The 25,523-nt window shown below is 36.2% G+C and overlaps 1 long non-coding RNA gene and 1 other non-coding gene across 2 annotated transcripts in view; both read right to left on the reverse strand.

Annotated features, from left to right (window-relative positions):
• Positions 1–24,880, reverse strand: part of LOC140524204 (uncharacterized) — a 75,978-nt gene extending 51,098 nt beyond the window's left edge. The window contains exon 1 of the long non-coding RNA XR_011973602.1: positions 24,501–24,880. This is a non-coding gene — a long non-coding RNA (uncharacterized lncRNA). The remainder of the gene's footprint in view (positions 1–24,500) is intronic.
• Positions 22,443–22,549, reverse strand: LOC140530535 (U6 spliceosomal RNA). Its single transcript, XR_011975972.1, has one exon. It is a non-coding gene; the product is annotated as a U6 spliceosomal RNA (small nuclear RNA).
• Positions 24,881–25,523: the final 643 nt, after the last annotated feature.

Here is a 25,523-nt window from a genome sequence, read left to right on the forward strand (position 1 = left end):
CACAGAATTAACAGAAATCTGATCAAGGAAATGTGAATAAATTAGTGGGATGCCTTGGAGGGCTAGCTTTTTACTTTCAGAGAAGGATCTTAAGAAGTGGTTTCAAACTCAAATGCTGGTCACATATTAACTTGAAAAACCACAAGGAAATATCATCTGTGTTGCACTGTATTTTTATTTATTTTGTTAAACACTTCTCAATTAAATTTTAATCTGATTCTGTACATACCCAGAAATTTTGTGTCAAGTAAATTCCATACCACTGGTCAAAAAGATATTTAAAATGTACTTATATGGAAAATCTGTTCCCCTCCAAAAGAAAGAGACAATTTAGGGTTAGTGGGTATAACAGGAAGGACCCCAGCATACACAGAGGGTGCCTGCTGTACAGGTTCTTAGATCTGTTTTGCTAAAAGGAATGTAACTTTTGAGGGGCCAACAATTTACTTTCATCAAGCACATGTCATTCATTTAGTTCAGGGTAAAAAGTCAGCACCCTTAACTTCAGAGAAAATACAAACAGAAATTACAAGCAGAAATTATAAAGAGAAAGACCAACAGACAGGGCTTCCAACTCTCTGATCATAAGCAATACATGCTACACAGATCAACAGAGATCCAACGGTTTGACCATACATACATAGTTACCAGAGAGAGAAGCACCAACATCTGGGTTTTCAAACCTGGAAACCTCCTTAGTGGCTACCCAGAGTTTCATCTGGCCAAACAAATATTTCCAATGAGTAATCCCCAAAACAAAACCTCACCTCAGAGTATATGTACACTTTTTAGAGCCAGAGGGCATCACAAGCCTTGAGAATCAGAGCTTCATTACAAATTAACAAAAGGTGCTAAGACTTTCTACAAAACAAATTTCCCCTAATCAAGCTTCCCTTAATGAGCAGGCCAATTAACGGGTGGGGAAGATCATTAACTCTCAGTAAGTTAATTAACATTACAATGAAATAGCAAGCATATGATTCTGATTTTAATGGTGTTCTGGCATATATTCAGTTTGTTAAGATGGTATTTTCCTATGGAGCACACTCGGAAGCTAGTTTTGGGAGAATCATGATGATGTGTAAGAGAAGTACCTTGAAGAGACAGACTGTGGAGCATATGTAGATATTTAGTAAAATGTTCTACTTGATTAACTATGTGTTGGAGAAGATGCTACTTGATTGGTTGCAGTAACATTCTAAAATCTCTGTCAGATTCATTTAATATCTCTTTTTATCAACTCTTTTAGAGGAGTTTGGTAACTGATGAAAGGACTGGAGTCTATGACCCTGAAAGTAGAGAAGATTCTGAAGTTATTGTATCATCAATGCCTCAAGAAAAAAGGAGAATATTTGGGGAATAACCATTATGAACCAAGCCCATCAATAACTTTGACTTCAGAAAGAAAAATTTGTACTCTCTTCTTCCTATGTAATTTCTCCTGCTTTTTCTTTGTTTATTTGTCAAAATTGGTTCTCAGCCACTTATAATATGACTGTTATCCTCCCTTCCTGGGATCTTTTCTTGTTAAGATTTTTCTCCCATTCCATATCTTACTTTTCATTCACTTGGATTGTTTTGTAACCACTTTCATTTAGATCACTCCCAAATCTCTTATCTTGAATTTTGGCAGGTCAAAGGTAATATACCCCAAACCAAGGCCTTAGAGTTTAAATTCTTTGATGGAAGGGATCAGATGTGTTAGACTAGATATATGTGCAATAACACAAAAGAGCTTAATGTTAGGGTGGAAGTTAGAAAGATAAGTAGATCATCCTTCCACTGTACTAATTGAATGAATTCTAGAGATCCATTATGCAATGTTCTGGACCAAGTGTGGAAAAGTAGAGACATCAGTGATAGTAAGACAGTTTTATAACCCCAGTACTGAGAGCAACTCCTGCCTTATAGCTAAGGGATCACAACTAAATCTGTAATTTCATTGGTATGGAGTATTTTCATTGATAAAACTCTCTCTACAAATATAGTTTGGCAAGCACTTTTTAACTTAGTCTTCATCCAGTTCTTAGCATATTTCTATGCATTTGAGGTTATTTGGTTATTTATTGACTGATCTATCATCTAGCTCTCCCTCTATTTTTGTGTTTATTCCTTCCACTGTTCATTTATTGGTTTGTTCAGAAAATTGCCTAGAACATTGAGAGGTTAAATGTCTTGGCTAGGGTTACACTGTAAGTTTAAGTCAAAGGTGGCACTTAGGGGGTGGAGCCAAGATGGAGGAGTAGAAAGACACACATATACTAGCTCTGAACCCACAGCCCATAAAATATCTGGAAAAAGATTCTGGAGCAGCAGAAGCCACAGAACAACAGAGTGGACGAGATTTCTGTTCCAGAGAGACCTGACCCAAAAGGTCCGTCACGCCCTGGACCAGGAGCAGAGCTCAGCCCTGCCGTGACCGCATGGCACCAAGAGGAGCAGACCTGAGCAAGCTTCAGGGATGGAATCTCCAGTGGCCACGCGGGTCCCTCCACCCACAGGTGAAAAGGGTTGGTGAGAGAGTCTTTTTGGGTGGCTGACAGGGGAGTTGGGTGTCCCTGCGGCTCGGGCCCCCTCGGGAGGCAGCAGCGGAGGCAGCAGCAGACCAGGGCTCCCCCAGCAGGCAAGAGCTCGGATCCATTGTTGAAGGTCTCTGCACAAATCCCTTGAGGGAACTGAGTCTGTGAGGCAGCCCTGCCCCCACCCAAGCACCTGAACTTAATCTCACACTGAATAGCATCCCCACCTCCACCCAAAGCCCTGAGGTTGGGAAGCAGCATTTGAATCTCAGAACCCAAGGGCTGGCTGGGTGGATTTGGAGGCAAAGTGGGTGTGGAAAGAAAACTCAGAAGTCAAGTCATTGGCTGGGAAAAAGCCCAGAAAAGGGAAAAAAAATAAGACTATAGAAGGTTACTTTCTTGGTGAACAGGTATTTCCTCCCTTCCTTTCTGATGAGGAAGAACAATGCTTACCATCAGGGAAAGACACAGAAGTCAAGGCTTCTGTATTCCAGCCCACTCAATGGGCTCAGACCATGGAAGAGCTCAAAAAGGATTTTGAAAATCAAGTTAGAGAGCTGGAGGAAAAACTGGGAAGAGAAATGAGAGATATGCAGTCAAAGCATGAAAAGCAGGTCAACACATCACTAAAGGAGACCCAAAGAAATGCTGAAGAAAATAACACCTTGAAAAATAGGCTAACTCAATTGGCAAAAGAGGTTCAAAAAGCCAATGAGGAGAAGAATGCTTTCAAAAGCAGAATTAGCCAAATGGAAAAGGAGGATCAAAAGCTCACTGAAGAAAATAGTTCTTTCAAAATTAGAATGGAACAGATGGAAGCTAATGACTTTATGGGAAACCAAGAAATCACAAAACAAAACCAAAAGAATGAACAAATGGAAGATATTGTGAAATATCTCATGGGAAAAACAGCTGACCTGGAAAATAGATCCAGGAGAGACAATTTAAAAATTATGGGACTACCTGAAAACCATGATCAAAAAAAGAGCCTAGACATCATCTTTCATGAAATTATAAAGGAAAACTGCCCTGAGATTCTAGAACTAGAGGGCAAAATAAGTATTCAAGGAATCTACAGATCACTGCCTGAAAGACATCCAAAAAGAGAAACTCCTAGGAACATTGTGGCCAAATTCCAGAGTTCCCAGGTCAAGGAGAAAATATTGCAAGTAGCTAGAAAGAAACAATTCAAGTATTGTGGAAATGCAATCAGGATAGCACAAGATCTAGCAGCTTCTACATTAAGGGATCGAAGGGCGTGGAATAGGGTATTCCAGAAGTCAAAAGAACTAGGACTAAAACCAGGAATCATCTACCCAACAAAACTGAGTATAATACTTCAGGGGAAAAATTGGTCTTTCAGTGAAATAGATGACTTTCAAGCATTCTTGATGAAAAGACCAGAGCTGAAAAGAAAACACAGGAATGAAAAGAAGCATGAAAAGGCAAACAGCAAAGAGAAGTCTTAAGGGACTTGCTGAAGTTGAACTGTTTACATTCCTACATGGAAAGACAATATTTGTAATTCTTGAAAGTATTCAGTATCTGGATACTGAGTGGGATTACACACACACACATGCACATGTACATGCACACGCACATAGAGACAGAGTGCACAGAGTGAATTGAAGAGGATGGGATCACATCTTAAAAAATAAAATCAAGCAGTGAGAGATAAATATATTGGGAGGAGAAAGGGAGAAATGGAATGGAACAAATTATCTCTCATAAAAGAGGCAAGCAAAAGACTTATTAGTGGAGGGAAGAAAGAAGGGAGGCGAGAGAAAAACATGAAGTTTACTCTCATCACATTCCACTAAAGGAAGGGATAAAATGCACACTCATTTCGGTATGAAAACCTATCCTACAATACAGGAAAGTGGTGGATGAGGGGATAAGTAGGGTGGGGGGGAGGATGGAAGGGAGGGCATGGGGAGGAGGGAGCAATTCGAGGTCAACACTCATGGGGAAGGACAGGATCAAAAGAGAGAACAGAAGTAATGGGGGACAGGATAGGATGGAAGGAAATATAGTTAGTCTTATACAACATGACTATTGTGGAAGTCATTTGCAAAACTACACAGATATGGCCTATATTGAATTGCTTGCCTTCCAAAGGGAAGGGGTGGCGAGGGAGGGAGCTAAAGAAGTTGGAACTCAAAGTTTTAGGATCAACTGTAATGTTCTTACCACTAGGAAATAAGAAATACAGGTTAAGGGGTCAAGAAAGCTATCTGGCCCTACAGGACAAAAGAGAAGACGGAGACAAGGGCAGAGAGGGATGATAGAAGAGAGAGCCCATTGGTCACAGGGGCAATTAGAATGCTTGGGTTTGGGGGGGGGGAGGGGATAAAAGGGGAGAAAACTTGTAACCCAAAATGTTGTGAAAATAAATGTTAAAAGTTAAATATAAAAAAAACATAATGAATGCTTCATAACTGTTTCCTGATTGATGGTTTGGCTGAGTAATATCCCTTCACTTCCTTCCACGTATCAAAAAATTTTCCCTCTCCATTGTTTGTACAGGTGAATTGTGGTTCATTGTTCATTTTTCAAGAGGACCAATGATATCATAGAGTGAAATCTTGCCTCGTGAATTAGCGTTAAGTGAAGAAGACTTTTCACGTTCATGCTCTCTTCTAGAGTCATTTAAGTCAAGTGGTGAGACAAAAGTCAAGATGAATGGTTACGACTTGGGATGCAGGGGATCACCTTGGCCTCTTCAATGTCTGACTAAACTCTTTAGCCCTCTGCAAGGTCTGATTTAGCTGCCTTCATGGTCATTGGAACAAATTGTTCTCATCTACCCATCCCACCAGGAGAAATCTTCACATGCTTGGGGTAGACATATGTCCCATAAATTATTACCATTAACCTGTTTTAGACTGTTTGCTAATATGGTTTTACTTGCATATGACTGCTGCACAAGTTACAGCTTCTTAGAGCTACAGGTGAGAGTACAGTGAGAGGGAAGTTAGGTATATAATATGTGTATTGATGCATAGTACATAGGAATATTTGTCTCTAGCTTTTTGTTTGTTTTACTTTCTGACAAGTTTTTCATATTAAATTCTATAACAAGATAGAGATAGGGAATGTATGGAAAAATCTAAGGAGCAAGAAGAAGTTTTGTTGAAGTTTACAGAAGAAAATAATCAAGTTTATTTGTTCTACCATAAAGAAGGCTAAGGGCAATTTTAAAGTAAATGAGGTGTAAATAAAATGAGTTACCAGCTACTAAGTCATACCTTCAAGGGAAGACGAAAGCAAATCATTTGACATTATAATAGGAAATCTTAAAAGGCCATATGATCATTCACAAAGAACTGGAAAATAATGTAGAGGTCATCTAGCCCAATCACTTCATTTAGTAACAAAAAGATATAGGCCCATAGAGGTTTAGCAACCTGCTTTAACTCAAATAAGTAAGTAATAGGGGTGGGATTTCTACCTAGAACCAAAGCCAGCACTCTTTTCATACTCCCATGCTTCTATTGGGTAAAGTTGCAATGTCTTTTCCCCTTTAAATGTTTCTATTAAATCTTCAGGAAAAAAAAAATGCTTATGAGTCTTTGATAATTTGACTTGAAGGTTTTCCAATAAAATAGTGAATTGGCCAAATGACTTATGAGATCTCTTTCAATTTATGACATTATATTCAATATTTTAAAGGTTATCTAAAACAAGTGTCCTACAGGGGTGGATATTTTTCTTTTCTTACTCAGGAGTATTAACACAGAAAAAAATTAAATTGATTGAGGATCATATAAGTAAAAAGCAACTGAATTCAATACTTTTTGAAAGAAAAACTAAAAACTCTATTCAGTACTTTTAAAATGTTAAAAACAGCTATAATAATATATAGTATACATACATGAATATATGCATTCTCTCTTGAAAGCAGAATATGTATTTTATTCTATGTTTTATAAATATATGTGTATTTGTGTGTATCTCTATCTATCTTTCTATCTAGAGAGATAGTAATACATATATATATGCATAGTTATATATACATATGTACATTTATATGTGATGAACCTAATAATTAAATTTTTTAAAGTTTTTGAATTTTGTTTTTGTATGGTAATATGTTAAATGAAAGAGGAGTAAATAAGGCAAGTTAGAGAAAAAAGAAAGGAAGGATAAGGGAAAGAAAGAAAGGCAGGGATGCAGTTGAAATTTTCTCCATCCTGGATAATATACTGATTTGATACTGGGTACAAACTACTCCGGCTCACTCTATGTAACATATTCCAAATCACAGCAGACTAGACTGTCTCATATCCTATCTATTTGTCTACCCTGGAAATTTAGCCATCTCTCCTGCTGCCACTGATGCCTTTACTTTTCCACACTTGGTCGAGAAGATTGTATAAAGGATCTCCAGAATTCATTCACTTAGTGCAGGAGAATGGTAATTTATTTCTTTTCTTAACTCCCACCCTAGTGTTAAGCTCTCTTGTGTTTTTGCACATGTGCTTAGCCTAACACATCTATTCATCTCCCTGTCAGACCAGAATGGTTTTCCCATCCCATTAAGCCATCCACCCAATCCATCTTTCCATCTACTCTGTTGATGTCATGGTCCTCTTCCAGAACAAAGGACAAACATTCTCTCTCTCCCATTTTCCATTCTTTGCTCTCAGCTCAGTAATTAACTCGATAGTACTGCTGTTTGTCCTGTGAATGGATATCATCAGATCAGTAACTATTCAGACCAAAATTCCTTTTGTGCGTGGTCTTCCCCTACCAGAATTTTATCTAATTGAGAAAAGGGACTGCCAGACTTTTTGTATCTGCATCAAAAGTTAGCACGGTGTCTGCTACATAGTACGCTTTTTTAATGAATACCTTTTAATTACTGAATACATTCATTAGAGAACTAATTGTGCCCTCTATGACTTTTAACCTGGGGTCTTGGAACTCAGTTTTTACTTTGACATTTTAATTGTACTATTTCAACATAATTTAGTATCCTTTGTAATGTAAATCTCTGTATTTTATTTTATGCCAACAAGGTCCATCACACACACACACACACACACACACATACACACACACACACACACACACACACACACCCAGAGAAAATCTTTCAAGTTACATTATTCCAACTTATTTCCACAATTTTAAATAAAAAATAAAAATGGCATGTGTCAGTAATCTCAATGTATTCAAGAACAAAATTAAGTTACTTAGCTTTCTAACACATACAAGTAGCCCATTTTGTTGAGGTTTTAAAATTTCTTTCAATTTGGTTTTAAAATACCTCTATATGACAAGTGGAAAAATAAAGAATCAGCCACTCAGCTAATCATTTTGGCTGTATGATGCCTGGGAATTATGGAGAAAAACTTGGTTTTTAACTGAATTTGCCAAACAAGTTTAATGAATTTACAGGTACTTTTGCAATTGATTTAGAAATTTTTAAGTCTATCATGGGCATCGCACTGTAGAAGATACATAAAAATATTGATATATTCTAATTCATTATCCCTACTTTCAAAAAACATAGTAAAGCCATACACTTGCACGAAGATAAATAAAACAAAAGCTAAAGAGAAAATAGATATGACATCACAATATATAATGGAATTCCAAAAGAAAATGTCAGCAAGGGATGGGAAGATCAGCGACTTTTGAGGAATCAGAGAAAGCATCATGGGTAATATAGAACTTAAGTAGACATTGAAATACAAATAAGATTTGGGTTGTACCAAAAAAAGGGAAGGATTATATAGGCTGTATCACAGATTTAGAAGAGTCTACAAAGGCCAGCTAATTCAAGTGTATATGACTAATAATCCCCTCCATAACAGATGAGAAAACATTTATCCATTCTAAGTGAAATCTTCCAGTAAAGTAAAGATACCTTTGATGTTTTACAAAGAAGTGCATTGTACTCTGGGTAGATTTTCTTACATCCATTTATCTGTTTCTTTCCCTTTTTGCAGTGATTCTTATTTACTCTCTATCTTCTGTCTATTCCTCCAATATTTTAGGAAACAAGTACTAATAATAAGTTTGGTGTATATGTCATTTTACATGCATTGCTTCATTTGATCTTTATATAATTGCCCTTTATAGTAGGTACTATTATTATCATTTTTATGGATGAGCAAACTGAGGCTAGGAGAGGTTGTTTGATACTCAGGGTCACAGGACTAATGATTTTTTGAGGTAGGATTCGAAATCACATCTTCCCCACTAGAAGTTCAGTACTCTATCCTCTAAAGATCAGGTGTCTTTGGTAACTTTGAGGGAACTGTTAGTTAGTGAGCTGGACATAGAATCACAAAAAAAAAAAAAAGAGTTTAAATCCTGACCCAGGTACTTATTAACTGTGAAAACCTGAGCAAGTCAATTAACCTCTTCCAGTCTTAATTTCTTCATCTATAAATTATGGAATCAGAAAATAGACATTTTTAAGCACACATTATGTGCCAGTCTCTGAGACTTTGTTTTGTTTTGGTTGTTTATTTGTTTGTTTCTCTCTCTTTTTCTCTTTCTTTTCTCTCTCTCTTTCTTCTCCCTTTCTTTCTTTTCTCTTTCTTTCTTTTCTCTTTCTTTCTCTCTCTCTTTCTTTCTTTCTTTCTTTCTTTCTTTCTTTCTTTCTTTCTTTCTTTCTTTCTTCCTTTCTTTCTTCCTTTCTTTCTTTTCTTGTTTACCTATTTCACAACTGGTGCTCAATACACCTTGTCATCTCCCTGTGTACATAATAATATTTGGATAGTATAGCATAGTATAATGTGGTACAGGATCACACACATATGTATTATAGCATGTTTTATGCTCTCATGTTGTATATTTATCATGATGTTGTATTTATTTAACATTATCTTAAAACTAGACATTAAAGATATTCCTGAAGACTTCGTGTTTCATTTTGTGAATGAAGAAAATATGCCCCAGAGAGCTGGTGATTTGACCTGGGTAACATAGTTAATGAGACAATTTAAGATTGAACTCCTAACCATCTGACTAAAGCCAGCACCTTATGTACTGTCATGGACATTTTATGGAATGCTGATGATTTTTTCCTCTTAGAATAGATATTGACCAAAATACCCTGGAAAAGGTGTAATTAAAAAAAATTCTGAGTATGTGAAATATCCAGTATCTTGAAAAATGGAAGTCTGCAATCAAATATCCCCAAAGTCTGCATTATGTAACTTTCCTTGACTTAGGTCAAGGACATAGAGAAAAACAGCTGGATATTTAACTAAATGTTTTGCTTTTCTTTCTTTTTAATTTCATCTTTATGTACCTAGAGAGTTTCAAAAGCAAAGTTTGTTGTCCAGGAGGAGCTAGAGTTTTCTCAAAAGAAGAAAAGACACCCTCCAGAAGGACATACCATTAGAGGATAAGAATTTCAAGCAAAGATAGAAAGGAAAATCCCCTGAAATATGTTTATCAGCAAATGACCTGATCAGCTGTGATCTATCAGAGCTCTGCACTGCAGGCCTGGCCGAGGGAGCCAGGAAAGATATATTTGGGATTATTGGCATTTTTCTTTGTTAAAGTTGCCTAGGACAGGAAAGTCTAATACCCGTAATGTTGAACCTTTTAAAACTTCACAGGTTATCACCCCTAAAATGAGGGAAATGTCCTTATTTTATACTCTGAAATGATCAGCTTAAGCTTCTAAGTTTGAAAAAGCAGAGCTTTAAAATAATGTAAGACTTCTTTGAGGCTTCATGCCATTTTTAGAGAACTAAATGCTTCCTATCATCAGCTAGATCACTGCTGGCCAGCTTAGTTGATAGTTTCTCCAGTGTGTGAACAGAAAATATATATATCTACGGTAAAACCTGGGGAAAGGAGAGAGGTTCTGTGTGGTTAGAGGCCTAAACAAACTAATGACTGACTTAGGGATACTCTTATATGACCTGAATTAAGGAAGCAGACACCTCCCACATCCCTCTGTATGAGCATATGCTCATGCTATAAGCATGGTGGTCATATCTGAGAACTATATCTGGATTAGAAGGCAACCTGAAAGAAATCAGACTTCCCTAACTGATTTTTGAACTTTTGCACTTTCTGAAGAAGCCCTCAATAAAAGATCTGAATAGATTGTTTGCAGATTTTATAATTAATTTTACATTCCTGAGCAATGCATGTAAATTTATGTTAATCGGTATGTATGTTTATGTAAATGGATGTGAAAAATTGATGGCCCAGATTTTCTGAAAGGAATAGGATTTCTTTGGTTTCTAGGGCCTTAAACCTTTAGACCTGTATATCAATTTTTACTAAGTGAAGAAACAAAACAGGAAAGAAATTAGTTAAAATATCTTATGACTTGAGTTTTTGTAAGTCCTCCGAATGTATCCCATTGGAAACATGTTCCCCTGTTTTCAGAGTTTGTCTGATCAGCTCATAGTAATAGTTAGCATTTATATTTCACTTTAGGGTTTGCAAAGTTCTTTACAAATATTATCTCATTTTATCTTCACAATAGACTTGGGTTTAATAGATGCTATTATTATGTTCATGGGCAGTTAAGTGGTACAGTGGATAGAGCACCAGTGCAGAAGTTCAAATCTCCCCTCAGACACTTGACGCTCACTAGCTATGTGACCCTGAGCAAGTCACTTAACCCCAATTGCCTCATCCTGGGTCATCTCCAGTCATCCTGATGAATATCTGGTCACTGAACCCAGATGGCTCTGGAGGAGAAGTGAGGCTGGTGACCTGCACAGCCCTCCCTCACTCAAAACAAAGTTAAGTACAAGTCATGTCATCATTTCTCTGATGACATGGTCTTCTTCAGCAACAAAGGACAAACACAGACACAGATATCGTGTCCCATTTACAGATGAGAAAACTAAGGTTGGGACTTGACCAGAGTCACACAGATAGTGATTCTAGCTCCTGTGTTCTATCCACTGCAAAAACTAGCCTACCCCTAAGACTTTCAAGGATGTATTTCTGTAGAGGAAAAAGAATGAAGATGTGGGAATGGGGTACTTATTCCTGTGAATTCACTGGTCTAGAGCACTCTAAGATAAGAAAATTCCCACCTCATGAAGTCTGGACAACCTGGTTTTAAGGTCAGTTCTCTGTCCACTCTACAATATCCTATAACAAATTATAATAGTTTCACCTTCAATTAACAGTGTTAGATTCACAAAGCAATTTCCTTCAAACAACCCTTTGTTGTAGCCATTGAAGTATTCCCATGCCACAGATGAGAAAAATGAGGCATAGAATCTCAGTTAAGTGATTTTTCTAAGTTTTAATCATCTTAATCACCTTAAACAACTAGTATAAGGTCACACAGCTAGTATCAGAGACAGAAAAGGTCTTCTTTAAATTTGGAGTTCATAAATCTGTGCTCCCATAGTTTTACTTTATAAAATATCATTAATTAGTCTTAAATTTTCAGTCTCCAGAAAGGAAGACCTCTAGCACATTGAGTGGACCACCTTTGGCAAATGTATGGACAATGTTACTTACACAGAATGGGCATGCACAGATGAGCTGAGATGTGCCTCATGGGAGGGTACTTCAAATCAAAGAGATCGTAGGTGCATTAAACACTGTGGTACTTTCTTTTGGCTCATCACAGAAAGAGAGAATAATGGATTTAGGGAGCCTCAGAGACTATCGAGGTCCACAATCTGATTTTTATTTTATTTTTAGATTCAGTTTTATCAAGTCTTTATTTTTTTATACCACCAACATGTCCAGAAATAAACCTCATGCTCACTGAAAATTGAACCTCCCTCTTATAACAAAGAAAAGCAGCTTAATCCCCAAATGCTGGATCCAGGGGCCACATGTAATAATATGCATACTCTTCTGAACCTCTCATTTTGTATTTGAGGAAAAGAAAAGCAGAGAAGTTACATGATTCGCACAAAATCACACAAGTGGCAGATAGGAGTCAAGCCCAGGCTCTTTAGTTCAGAATCCATTTTTCTTGCTAGTGCACCAGTTTTCTACTTTATCCTGTCATGTAAAACAAATCAATAGACAAAAAAATTTAATGACTAAAGAAAATGAATATAATCAAATAGTACCAGGAATTGGCAATCAATTAGCAATGATTTTTAAAGTAGATACTAAGTACCAAAAATCATGCTAGGTGCTAAAAATACAAATACAGTATGATTAAATTAAATGACCTCTACTTTCAAGCAGCTTATCTACTAATGGGAAAGAAACATCTCTCCATTTTCTGAGTCCTGTTACAAAGCCAATCTGATACTTAGTTGTGATATTTACCAAGAGATTCTCCTTTGGAGTTCTTTAAGTATATGATTTGGTTGGCAAGAGCAGAATGATGATAAGTATTGGGACAGGGATATCTGATTTCCAAAGCCAACCCTGCAGGAAGCAAGCCCTTTCCTCCTGCTCCCTCACAAAGGTTACTTTTGTCTAAGCTAAGGTTCAATGGAGGACTGTGATCTTTAGAAAGGACTGTTTTCTTGGCTTCAAGCAGAATATTTTTTTTCAGAAACAAAGAGCTGGGTAATACAGCCAAGCAATCTGGTATGAAGAAGGAAGGAATCTGTTTTGTTTCCCCTCAGCTTTGATGACAGAACAGTACAGATTGAATCTCTCTTGGCTGTCTGCTCATCAGAAATAACTTTCTATTAATTTATTGATGACTAATCAGCTGGACGCTTAGCAGTCTTGTCTCTTCTGTTTTTCAATAAGTGATTAGGTTTCACTACTAAAGAGAAACACTAAGTGGAGTAACTTCTAGGATTCTGTCACTCAAACTTCAGTCATTGGTCATTTTCATTTTATTGGTAAATAAGCATAAAATCACAAGATACTCTCATGTGAAAGCCATATAACAGCAAGTCCAGCTTTCCAAGAACTTGATAATATTTAAAGATTTTAAATGAGTTTTATTGGAGCGGCAGCAAGACGTAATAGACAGAGTAGTAGAAAAAGAGTGAGGAAACCTTGGCTCGTAGAAACTGGAAATCAACCCTGCCTTAAAGGAACTATTATAGCTGTACCACAGGAGAGAGACTGATATTAGCAGCAACACGAGTCCCTGGATCAGTGAAATTGTCCTGGTGGAATTGGACCCCCAAACCAATAAACTGGTGGGTTTTTATCGTTGTTGTTTGTTTGTGTGTCTATAGGATGCTTCTCTGGGTCAGCCAGGACCAGGAATTGGGAGAAGAGAGAAAGAAACTTGCCTCTGATGATTGGTATTTATTTAGGCTCAGGCTAGGAATGATAAAGTTTTTTAAAAAAAGTACTGAGAAATTGGTGGCTAGTAGATATTCAGACTTGCTGAATATGGGAAAGATTTTTTTTTTTGATCTTTACTGCTAGTCTTATTTAAACATATGACTCAGGTGACTTGCGCTTTCCTAAGTCTTCTTCTTTTAGAGGGTTAGTGATGCTACTGAGTGCTTGTGCTTCACCACTGTACTCTTCCCCCATGAGACTTCTTCTAGAATCTTGGGTTCATTTCTGGAATTTGTGACGTTATAAAGAAATAACTAAGGTGGGAATGAAAGAGTAAATGGGGATGGTTGCCCAAAATAGATGAAAAACTTAGGGGCATTCTTATATAAACATGACACCTGAATTGGGGAAACATACCCCTTTATCCACAAGCTAGAGAGTGAATAAGGTGGAGGAAACAGAATGAAGGACCTTGATTCTATGTCGTACATATGTGAGTATTGGTTGAAGGAACTGGTTACATTTGGCTGGGAGAAAAAATGACTGAGATCAGGAGGATAGAATCCATTTTCAATTATTTGAAGGGTTGCCATGAGGAGGAAGAATTGGCATGCTTATATGTGGTCCCAGAAAGCAGGTCCAGATACTATTGGATCATAGTAAAGCAGGTCTACACAACATACTGCCTATGGGCCACTTGCATATCACCAAAAAATTTCAGGTGGCCCATGAAAAATGTAGAATTGCCACTTAGTACTCTCCTGCTTGTCATGTTGACCTGTAGCAACCAACCATCATCAGCCTGTCTCTTCTAGACCCTATCTACTGGCCCGAAGAAGTTTACAAGTTGCTCAGGTCTGAGCCAGAGGTTGCACAGACAAATTTAGACATTGTTAGGAAAACTCCCTATGAGAACTGCCCTAAAGTGGTTGCTGAGGCTAGAAAGTCTTAATATCCCCTCTTGGGAGATAATGAAGCAGAAGCTATGGCACCATTTTTCAGAAATATTTTAGAGAGGATTTCTTTTTGTGAATACATTACATTAATAGGCTACTCAAGACCCCTTAAACTCATAAATTTTGTGTTCTCTTCTACTATACTCAGGTAACTGATCCCCTCATGAGCAAAAGATGTACCAAAAGATCAAAAAGACCTGAGCTTGGAATCAAGAAAACTTTAGTTCAATACTAACTTAAACATAATAATTGTTCACATAATAATAGTTGTTCACATTTATATAATGTGTTACTTTGTTCTATATGGAATTCTGAATCTATGATTCAATTGATATAGGGATTAGGATTATTCTAAGTAAGAAAAACCTTTTTACTAAAGTATATTAGCAAGCATCTTTCTGTAATTTAGGGCCTTAAAGAGTTCATTTAGGGCCACTGATAAATTACATCTGAACTCTGCAAAGCTCACACAGTAAGTAGGCATCAGAAGCAATACCTGGAAATTCAGGTCGTCTTGACTCCCTAAGTAGCTCTATCCACTAAGATGTACATGCTTTTTTAACATTTCTAGCCAATGACAAATCATTTAACTTCTTCGTTCCCTAGGACTTTATGGTCATTATCTCATTTGAGCTTCAAAAAAAATATGTGCCAAGGAAAATAACCTATATGGGCAAAAAAAACCATTTAGTATAGCTCTTTTTGTGGTGGTGGAGAAGTGGAAAATAAGAAAATAATTGGGAAATGATTGAATAAGTTGTGGTATATAATTGTGATGGTATACTATTGTGCTGTAAAAAATGATGAGCAGGACGTTTTCAAAAAAAAAAAAAGCTAGGAAAATTTTTATGAATTGATGCAAAGTGAAGTGACCATAACCAGGAGAGTATGGTACAGAGTAACATTATTGTAATTATGATCAACTGTGAACAGCTCCTCAGACTAAGACATTGATCCTAGACATTTTCGAAGAACTCAATGAAAAATGTTACCCACCTCCAAAAAGAGATGTAATGAACTCTAAATATAGATTGCAGTATAAATTTTTTCACTTTACTTTTCTTGAGTTTTTTAATAATGTGTCTAATATAGGAATATATTTATCATGGCTTCACATGTATATGTAATATATTGCTTGCCATCTTCATGGGCAAAGATGGACAGAAGGGGTTGAAGAGAGAATTCAGAATTGAAAATTTAAAAAGAAATGAATGTTCAAAAAATAACACTTTTTTAAAAATGCACTGAGGAAACTGAGTCCTAGTGAAGTTGTTACTTTTCCAAGGTCACATAGAGAGTAAATATATAAGATAGAATTTGAACTGAGAACCTGTGATCCCAAAGTCAGAACACTTTCTACCTGATAATATTTCCACTCCTCTTCTACTCATACTAGTTTTGAGACCATGAAAAGTGACTTAACTTCTCAGTGTCCAAGATGAATCTCTGAGATAAGTAAGGGATGAGTGGGATAGTTGAAGGGAATTTATATGTTGAGGATTTCATATATCAATGAAAATTTAAGTTATGACACCTCTATCTCACTCCCTAACAAATAAAACTACAAAGTAAAAACAATAATTAATAGATGGAAAATGTCACATGAAATCAAATATGTCCAGATTAATAAAAGTAAACTAAAATAAAACATTTTTAAGAAGAAAAATGAAGAGAAGTCACCCTAAGATAATTCCCTAAGATAAGTTTCATTGCTCAGTTTTTTCAGTCATATCCAATTCTTTGGATCTCATTGGAGGTTTTCTTGGTAGAGATACTACAGGGGTTTGCTATTTGTTTCTTTATAGATGAGAAAACTGACAAAAAATAGGATTAAGTTGGTTTTCCTAAGTTGGGTAGCTAGTAAGTGTTTGAGGCCAGATTTGAACTCAGAAAGAGGAATCTTCTTGACTCTCAGCCCGGTACTCTATCCTAGTACACCACCTAGCTGCCTCTGTATAAAATATGTTGACTTGGGAAATATCTTTCAGTAAAAAGAAACACTATAGGAATAATTCCACTAGCTTCAAAAGTACACAAATGTACCAAAAGAGTTACATCCCAATAGGTGCCTCAGGGGAAATTCCTCAATCCTTTACAAACTTCCAGGGTTCAGGTGATTTATTTAGGAATGAATCTTATGCCATCTTGTTCTGCAAGAACTCAAATAACTATTTCTAGGTTATACAACGTGAGTATACTTGGAGGAGCAAGTGAAGATTTCTTACAAAAGGAGACTTGATTGATTATTTGCCAGAACAAAGGAACATGAACATTTAGAAATAAGGGGAGGAGCCTGGAAAAAATGTCTTTCATGACTACAGCCTGGGGCTGGTGGAGGTAGTGTCATAATAACAGATGTGCTGACAATTTATTAATATTATATAATAAATGCTTTCTTGCATGCTATAAAATAAGGAATTATGTAGTACCAGATGACATACCAAAATGTCTGGACTTATTTAGAATAAATGGCAGAATTGGAATACACTGGAAAAATATATAGCTAGGTATGTACCCTTTGAACCTCTGTGCATTTTAAAAAATATTTATATACTATATGTATGTATGTGTGTATATATATGTATGTGTGCATGTGTGTGTATGTATGTTTATTTAATATACTTGAAAGTTTGGAATATTTAAGGAATAAATTAACCCATTCAACTGCATGGCACAAATTAAAAGGAGAATCCTTTGCATTTATGTTATTTTCAGTGGTTTCCTATTTCCTATTATTTTTTATGTTTTTGATGGAGAGTCCTAGTCCTCCTGTGAGAAAAAGAGTGGCTAACATTTGCTGGGGGCAGAGTGCAGACAGGTATTCTTTAAGCTTTTCCAAACAGTTGCACTAATTAGGGTTGTGCTTTGTAGCTAGGCCTGAATACAAATTGGCTTTAATTGGAGAGTTTCATGAAAATCTGCTGTAACTAATTGCAAGGTCAGTTTCCATTTGCACTCTCTCCCACCCCAGTCCAACAAGTACAAATCCAAGCTGAATGGGGAATCAGGAGGAAGAAGAATGTTATTTTATCAAATTAAAAAGTTGCTATGAATTGGAACATTCATATATTTAGAATGTAAGTACCAACTGCACTGATTCAACAATACCCAGTGTCTGAGGTCAAGAGTAGGAGGTTGAAAACACAGCCAAATACCCTTTCAGGACTGAATGTCTTCAAAGGAAATGCTGTAGACTATTATGTGTTTAAAATTAGCATAGTTAGCTAAATGTATCCAGTGGCTTTGAGAATCACACTGACTAGTTTTTGGTATTCAATGGATGGTGGATAATTCAAGTGGTAAAGCAATGAATTTTTTAAAATGCCCTCAATGAGTCCAGCATTTTCTTGAGGAAGAAACTAAAAGCTTATGAAATTAGGAACCAATCCCAGCCGGTTGATAGCATCCAATTGATACTTTATCATAAATAATAGTTTTCCTTTTCAGACAGTTATTGGGGGGAATGAGAAAACTCATGGAGAAAGAACTCTATTTTGATATTAAAAACAGGCAGGAATCTATTTTGTAAAAAACCACTAAATGTTGAAAACTTCAACCTTATCTCACATTGCAGTGACATGATCCACCTTTAAATATTCTGTCATTTTGGGTTTGTGTAAGAACCTTATTTAAATAGGGATTTTTTTTTTCTTGTGAGTATCTAGCCAAAAGAAAGATTAGAAAGAAAAAAAGGATAAATATTGTCAAGCAAATAATGCTTGGTGTGGGGTAAGCATTAGGATATATGGTAGAAAAAGCATCTGTTCAACATTTTTTACCTAACTTTATTTCAGTTTTTATTTCACCTGAGTCAGTGCGTTCTGGATTCTTGAGTTCTTAATTTAGATATAAATGAAGAAGTATCATTACCTAGAAGACCACAATATAAACAGGCCAGAAACTGTCTTTCCTAACATTTAGAGATTTTCTAAAGTATTCTTTACCATTGCAATAGCTTTTAGGACTGCAGCAGTTTGATGGGCAATGATGAGTTTAGGAGAGTATACCCAAATTACGACAATTCTTATTTTGTCCCCAAGGCAGCTTTCATATTATTCATTTATTTTTGTTTCTTTCTCCTCTTTTGTTTGTAATGGTAGAAATTTCAAAGTTTGATAAATTACATGTCAAAACCAGTTCCTGTTTATTGTTTTGGGGTTAAGGGGCTTACTTAAAAGTTTTTTTTTCCCTTGCATCTCTCTTTAGGTTCACTTGAATTTGGTTGAAAACCTAGACATGCCAGGAGACATTGGTCAGTTTATGAGACTGAGTTCATTTGTTTACTTTGAATAGACTGGAGATGCTTATTTGATTATGGACAATAATATAATGCTGCTGCAGACATATCTATATATCTTACCTTTTAAAATAGAACAGTTTTGCCTTTAAGAGTGATCATTCCTCCGCAGGCCAAATCATACTGATACATATGGCTAAAGATGAATATTATTTATAAAAGCAAATCCAGAAAAAAAATGAACAGTGAATACAAATTCTAAATTTGGTCTAACACTGCACATGGTGTTTCTGATTTACGTTAAGAAATCTAAGGTATATTATTTTTAGTATTGTTATTATTGTTCTTGTCATCATTTCCCATTGTTGCCTCTTCCAATAGTCACAGAGTTAAAAAAAAATCTAAAATCCCATAAGTATAGGGAAGAAAAAATTCTTCTGAAGTGACTATAGAGTGTTGAGATTTTTCCAACAATAATTAGGACCTTAAGTAATTGAGTTATAATCTCATTTAAAAAAATATAAAAAAGGAAAGAGGGATTCCTTTTTCTAAAGATTTTAAAAGAAATCATTAATTAGTTGGAGGAATGGTGCTTGTCTCCCATAATTATTTGCAGGTAAAGGCCATCATTATTACCTTAATAATTAAGAACTAAAATGGTAGGGAATGGGACTACAGGTGATTTAAGAGGAAACAAACTCAATTTTAGCCAAAACAGAATAAAGCTCATAAAGTTTTGATGGTTATTATTGAATTACAGATTATTTATGAAATTGCCAAAATACATTTCACAAATTAGAAGGTACATTTTGGGAGGACTTTATTTCATTGCTGTTGATTGACTTTTTCTTTCTCTATGGCTTTCACATTGAAGACATAAAGGGAAAACAGAACAATTGGAAGCAGATGCAAATTTTACAGTACAAAAATGGCAACTTTAGAGCTAGGCAAGAGTTCGTGTTGTGTTATTAGATAGGCACACTTCTCAAGTTGAATCAGTAAGTATTTGTTGAACGCATATTTTAAAAGCCATAACTAAGATGGTGTCAAAGGGACTTGAGAATGCTAATATTTTAGGGTGTTCAAAGTATATGAACTCCTTTTGCTACATTTAAAATGAAAAAACCCCAATAAGTATGACATCTTTCTTTCAAGAAGTATTACTGAAAATAAAACTTCATTCTCACTTTTATGTATTCCAGGCAAATTTCTCCTCAACTTTGTCCCAAGGGCTTGCAAAGTATAGTGGAAAGTTTTACAGTTGAATTCAGGAATATCTTTTTCAAATTCCTTCTCAGACGTTTATTACTAATAAAATAAGTCACCCATTCTAGCTTCACTTTCCCCAGGTATAAAAATGAGAGGTTTGGACTTATTTAAAACTTTAATTGTAAGAATTTATGAACCTATAACGCTCTAATCCTATTTTTCCTCAGCACCATGACTTGGCTTTCTTAAGGTCTCTCCCTTCCTCTTGACCAAAATTGCCAGTTGAGCCCCAGGGCTAACAGTGCTTATAATAAAATGTTATAACCACATTATGTTATCAGTTTTATAATGACATGATATAATCACCATCATCATGATGATCATCATCACAATAATAATTTCTTTGACTAGAAAATCTGCAGAAGAAATTTATTCATAATTATAATTAGAAGGAATTACTTATCTATGAAATGGGGACAATATTAACACTTACCTCAAAGGATTGCTGTGAGGATAAATTAAGATAATATTTGTGAAGTCCTTTGCAAAACTTATAAAGTTATGTAAATGATAGCTATTATTATTATTTTGATCAATATGATGTATTCAATCTTTCCATACAAGATATCAATTTCAAGTATCCTTTCCATTTTTTTCTTCAAAATCCTGGACATATTATGAATATTCTTTGAAAATTTTTCTACTAGAAAGTATCTTTTCTTCTTTATTTTTTATCTAAGACATTTATGGTTAAAGTTAAAAATAATTCTGAGATAAATCACTTTTAGAAAAATATAGAATTTATTAATGAGCCAAGTAAATAATAACTTTATATCCATCTCCTGGATCAATAAAAACTATAGTAGAAAACCCAGTCTGAAGGAAGATGAAACAGAGCACAAACCTGTATGTAATAGGTTTGGCTTATACTCTTCATGTCTTTTCAATTGCTATTTTTTAATCAAGCCCTCATTTAAAATGGGCATAAACATTCAGGTCTTTACATAAACAATATATCTTATAGCCCTAAGTACCTATCTCTTTGTCCATGGTACTTGAATCTAAGGTGTCTAACTTCAGCTGGGAAGTGTTAACATCTAGATCTGAATCTGAGTTTCAGTCGTGGTTGTTCATGTACAATCAGCACCTCCCAATTTCCTTTGCTGTATTTTTTCTCTTCTCTTCCCTTCACCTTAAAAACAAGAACATGGTGACTGTCCAGCTACTAAGGATCCCATGAAAATGTTCTCCTTTATTAAAATGACAACTAAACATAATATGCAACTGGAGTCCTCATGTTTCCTCTCTTCTCATTCATTAAATTTCTGTCTATAACCCAAGTGTTTTATTTCTTTTCTTGTTTTGCTTTGGATGCCGATACTGTTGTTTTTCTTACTGCTGCTCTTGAATCTTTGAAACCTTTTGAATTTATAAGAATGCTTCTAAGGATGGGAATAACAATCTTGAATTAGGTCTTTGAACCTCTATATTCAAAGAAAATAAAGGGAGTCAGAAACTCTAAGACTCTGAGACTCCTGGAGGAGTGTGCATCCTCATAGAGTATCCATTCAAATGGATGTAAACTCTGCTCTTAAAGGAGGGATCTATAGATCTGGAAAGCACCAGTGCTGATGTGACTATTACACGTCATTGTTGTGGGATGACTGATACCTACCCTTTCTCTTGTTTTTCTCTTTCAGAGTCCCATATGATCTACCCTAGCTATACTGTGCTAAAATAACAACAAGAAACACCAAAAAACAAGACAAAACAAACAAAAACCCCTCAGACTCCCTTTGATGGTTGAAGAATTACAACATCCAGAGGATTTCATGGCCATTCAACCCTTCAGGTCTTTTTGTAACTATTCAGTCCTTTTGAAGCATGAATGCTTTTTTCAACACTTTGGGCTGTTACCTGCACAAGGAAATTCTGTCCATGCTTCATGGTATACAACCCCCAATAAACTAATTTTAGGGACAAAAAAAAGCTATGAGAAGCCTTTCTCATGCTCCTATCTTTCTTTGTATCTCTGGAGTTTAGTATAGTGCCTGGAACATAATGCCTAATAAATGCTTATTGACTCACTGACTGAATGGATTCTATAGAAGGAGATAGTAGAGCTGAAGATTCAAGGGAGCCACACACTACAATAGATGGAGGCAAGATTATTATCTGCTCTGAACAAATTATAGACTAGGTGGGAGACAATATGAAAACAGCTGTGTGCAAACAAGATAAATAAAGGATAAACTGGAGATAATCTACATAAATCAGGTTCTAACATTAATAGGCGATGTTGAAGTTTTGTTTTTGATCCTTCATTTTCTTTTTGTTTGTTTTATTTTCACATAATTTGCAGAAATGGAACACTTCGCGAATTTGAGTGTCATCTTTGCACAGGAACCATGCTAATCTTCTCTGTAATGTTCTAATTTTAGTATATGTGCTGCCAAAACGAGCATTTGATCCTTCATTTTCAAAGAGGACCAAGGTCATCATGAGGTGATGTCTTGACTTGTACATAAGTTAGATTTAAGTGAGGCAGAGTTACACAAAATCATCAACCTCACTCTCTCTTCCAGAGTCTTTGAAGACCAGTGGCAAGACAATGGCAATGGCCTGGGATGCAATGGATGACCTTGGCACCTTTGATATCTGGATGTCTGACTAAGCTCTAAGTATTTCAAAGCATTTGCTTTCACTGCCTTCATAAACATTGGAACAAATTGTTTTTATCTTCCCATTCTGCTGGGGGAAGGCGAGTAGGGAGAAAACAGAACATTACAATAAGAACAAAATGGACTGCTCTTTTGTCTTTATTTTATTTTAAATGATTAATATAGATGGAGGTAAATGATGGTTTTGTTTAAAGAAAGTCCAGAAATATGAGAATCCAATATATTTGATTTGTCAAAGAAACATGCACTGGAAATTAATATCAGTAATTCATTTTGGTGACCATGTTGGAACAAGAAATGATTATAATCATTTTTAGCATGCTCTATAAATTCTCAATAGGGAAAGATTATTATACATAGCCTTTATAAAGAGTAAAATAATTACTAACCAATTATTTACAAGAATAGTGAACTTTCTCCTTGAATGTATTTTTTTATCACACGTTATCACAGGTTGATGGTTGGCAAAAGCTAAAATAACAATGACTGACATTTAGAAAACATTTAAAAATTCACAAATTTCATTGTGTACATTATCTCACTGGAGTCATACAAGCAGCTTGTGAAGTTGACAAAATTATTATCCCTATGTTCAGATAAAGAAACTAAAGAGAAGCAAAGTTAAACCAATTGCTCAAGCTTATATAACAGAAAATTTCCTGATTCCCAGTCTATTTATATGATTCATTATGACATCATGATACCCTTGAATGATATGATAACCAAAGTTTTTAAAAATTACCCTTATAATTTTTAGGACTGCAGCCTGTAAAAGCAAGCACCCCAGCATACACAGGAGGGCCTGATAGCACAAGATTCTTTGATCTTCCTTTCTAAAAGGAAAGCAACTTTTTTTGCGGGGGTCAACAATCACTTTAATCAAGCGCATATATCATTCACTTAGTTCAAGGGAAAAAGACAGCACTCTGAAACTCAGAGAAAATACAGAGAAATAAAGATCAACAGGCAGTGCTTCTAGCTGCCTGACGTAAGCAATACATACATCACAGATCAACCAACAGATAACTGCCTGACCTTACATACATAGTTACCAGAGAGAGAAGCACCAACATCTGGGTTGTCAAAGCTGGGAGGGCTCCTTAGTGACTGCTCAGAATCTCATCTGGTCAAACAAACATTTCTAATGAGTAAGCCCCAAGGAAAAAACCTCACCTCAGAGGATTTATATATTTTTCAGAGCCAGAGAGCATCACAACCCTTGAGGACCAATGCCTCATTAGAAAATTTGCAAAAGGTATAGGGCTCCCCTAAACAAGTTTCCCTTAATGGGTGGTCCATTAATGGATGGGGAAGATCTTTAAACCCTCATAGTTACCATTATACAGTCAAAGTGAGTTTCCTTAAAGCACAAGTCTAACCATGTTACTCTTTAATACTCTTAGTAAATTCCAGTGATTCTTTATAATTAGAATAAAATATAAATTCCTAAGTAAGATATTCAGGTTTTCATCATCTGGTCCTTTGTACTTTCCTGTCTTCTGACATATTACTGTTCTTTGAATATTTCGCAGTCCAACCATACTGACCTTATTGTTGATCTATACCTAAAATAATTAATATCCTTTTTCTGCACCTTTGAGATGCTTGAAATGCATCTCCTCCTCACTTTCGTCTCTTAGAATCCCTGGTTTCTTCAATTCTTCATACTATATATTTTACATAAAATTATTCCAAGACAGTGGAGAAGAAAGACACACAAAATCTCATAAAATACCTGTAGAGAGGGACTCTCAACAAATTTTGGAGCAGCAGAAGTGGAGAACAACTGAGTAGAGGAGATTTCCAGCCCAGGGTCACCTGAAAGGCCCATGGGAAACATCTGTTGCACTGGACGCAGAGCAGATCCCAGCCCAGCCTTGGCCACATGGCTCAAGAACAGCCCTCTGGGGTGGAATCTCAAGTCATGGAATCTCCAGTCCCAGAAGCAGTGGATTCGCAGATCCCTCAACCCACAGGTGCCAAAGGTCAGTGACAGGGTTTTTCAGCTGGCTAGAAAAGGAGAAGGGTCTTCCCACAGCTCCAGCCTCAGGCAGGGGCCTTAGAGGCTACATAGGGCAGGCAGCAGCATTTCCTACCACAGCCCCTACAGCAGCCCCCATCTACTGCTGGATAGTAAAAGCCCTGGAGGCACTGAGGAGCTAATTATTACCTTGGCCCTGTGTAGAGGCCCTGAGGGAGCTGGACTTTGTCTCACCCTGAATGGCAGCCCTGCCCCCACAGCTTGACTGAATCCCAGCCCCCCAGGGCTGACTTGGATACTGCAGGCCAGGTGGCTGTGGAGAGGAAACTGCTAAGATTCTGGGCACAAAAATATCTATCTCCTCCCAGACCAGTACACACTTGATTGTGCCACCTTGGAGGAACTGAGATTTTACAGATCCTGGGAGTATACCCTACTCTTGCCAAAGGACCCAAAAGTCAAGTAACTGGTTGGAAAAATGTCCAAAAAAGGGAAAAAAAATAAGACCATAGAAGGTTACTTTTTTGGTGAAGAGATATCTCTTCCCATCCTTTCAAATGAGGAAGAACAATGCTTTCCGTCAGGGAAAGATATAAAAGTCAAGACTTCTGTATCCCAAACATGCTAAATAAAAATTCAGTGGTCTCAGGCCATGGAAGAGCTCAAAAAGGATTTTGAAAATCAAGTAAGAGAGGTGGAGGAAAAACTGGGAAGAGAAATGAGAGAGATGCAAGAAAAGCACAAAAAGCGGGGTAACACCTTGCTAAAGGGGACCCA

Source organism: Notamacropus eugenii, chromosome 2 (genome assembly GCF_028372415.1).
Source record: "Notamacropus eugenii isolate mMacEug1 chromosome 2, mMacEug1.pri_v2, whole genome shotgun sequence".
In the NCBI taxonomy this organism is placed as follows: Eukaryota; Metazoa; Chordata; class Mammalia; order Diprotodontia; family Macropodidae; genus Notamacropus; species Notamacropus eugenii.